The 1831-nt window shown below is 44.6% G+C and overlaps 1 pseudogene; it reads left to right on the forward strand.

Moving 5' to 3' along the window:
- The first annotated feature begins 365 nt into the window (after nt 1-365).
- Nucleotides 366-482, forward strand: LOC126428639 (5S ribosomal RNA; annotated as a pseudogene).
- The last annotated feature ends 1349 nt before the right edge of the window (nt 483-1831 follow it).

Genomic DNA, 1831 nt, shown 5'->3' on the forward strand with positions numbered 1-1831 from the left:
TCCTCTCCATTATGGCACTTGCTTGACATGCACACTGCAACTCCATTTCAAATCAACCAAGTAAAATGTGTGCAGCATACTTACTGTTCGTAAATCAGTTGGTTGCTGCATTCTTACTTCTATTCTGGCAGAAACTCCGTTAACGCTTTTAGTCTGACCACAGCCGCTAATAGTCGTAATAAATAATAATAATAATATTAATAATAATAATAACAATAATAATGTCTCACTTTTATCATCAGCGATGTACGGGACAAAACACAATGTATGTGTAGTCGGTGGACTATATGAGGAACCTGTAATCTCCATCGCAATAATGCTACTAATTAAGAAAAAGTAACTATTGATAATTTATGTGATCAGTGGGCAACGGCCTTGCCGCAGTGGATACACCGGTTCCCGTGAGATCACCGGAGTTAAGCGCTGTTGGGCGTGGCCGGCACTTGGATGGGTGACCATCCAGCCGCCATGCGCTGTTGCCATTTTTCGGGGTGCACTCAGCCTCGTGATGCCAATTGAGGAGCTACTCGATCGAGTAGTAGCGGCTCCGGTCAAAGAAAACAATCGTAACGACCGAGAGAGCGGTGTGCTGACCCCACGCCCCTCCTATCCGCATCCTCAACTGAGGATGACACGGCGGTCGGATGGTCCCGATGGGCCACTTTTGGCCTGACGACGGAGTGCTATATGAACAGTATTAAGTCTTACAAAATTGTGTTAATAGTAATGATGTCTTGAAAATAATTTAGTTTCGTGAATGAAACAGAATCGAAACGTTTAGTTTTTACCCTCAGAAAATTTCATTTCACCACTCAGGGGGTAATTACCCCCAAGTTGGGAACCACTGCAGTAGATACAGGCGCCTAGGCAGACTGTGTGTTCTTTGACTTTCAATAGGCATTCCTTACAGTTCCACACTGCCGCCTATTAAACAAAATAGCGTACGGAACATAAGATCAATTATATGACGGAATTGAAGAGTTTCTAGCAAATAGAACACGGCATGCCATTCTGAACGGAGAGGACTCTTCAGATGTGAAAGTAACTTCGGGCATGTCTGTGGGGAGTGTTACAGGACCGATACTTCTGACAATACCTATGAACAATCTCGCAGGTAACGTTGGACGTTCCAGGAGGCTTTCCGCTGGTGTCTCTCTTGTATATACAAAAGCAACAACGCGAAAAATGTAGTGAAATGCAGGGCGACCTACACAGGGTCGACGCTTGGTGCAGGATGTGGAAATTAGCCCTCAATATAAATTGATGTAACGTTTTGGGCGTAAACAGACAGACTCTATTATATGGTTACACAGTTGTAGAACAATCACTGGAAGCAATTTCTTCTATATCTATGAGAACGCATACGCGATTTGAAATAGAACGACTGCATAAATTTAATGGCGAGTAAGACAGATGCAAAACTGAGATTCAGTAGAAGCATCCTGGAGAAATGCCGTTCATCATCAATGGAAGCTGCTAACGAAAAACTCGTCCGACCAGTACTTGAATACTGTCGTTAGTCTAGGATCGGTACCCGACAGGAGTGACAGAGATGATCCAAAGAAGAGCAGCGTGTTTCGTTACAGGTTCATTTACCAAGCGCGAAGGCTTCAGTCAACTCCAGTGGCAGAGAGACACTCTGCATCGAGGTGTGAATTAAGGGTCCGAGAGCGTACTTTCATACAAGAGTTCAACATATGGGTACAGGTGTGGACAGGGGATTTTCCTTTAGAACAGCATCTGTGAGCGCGGATCGTGGGTCTTGAGCAGCTCGGTCTTCAGAGCATAAGCCCGCTAAAGACAAAGGACCCTGATACGAATCATAGTCCGA

The sequence above is a fragment of the Schistocerca serialis genome, chromosome 12, assembly GCF_023864345.2.
Source record: "Schistocerca serialis cubense isolate TAMUIC-IGC-003099 chromosome 12, iqSchSeri2.2, whole genome shotgun sequence".
Classification (NCBI taxonomy): domain Eukaryota; kingdom Metazoa; phylum Arthropoda; class Insecta; order Orthoptera; family Acrididae; genus Schistocerca; species Schistocerca serialis.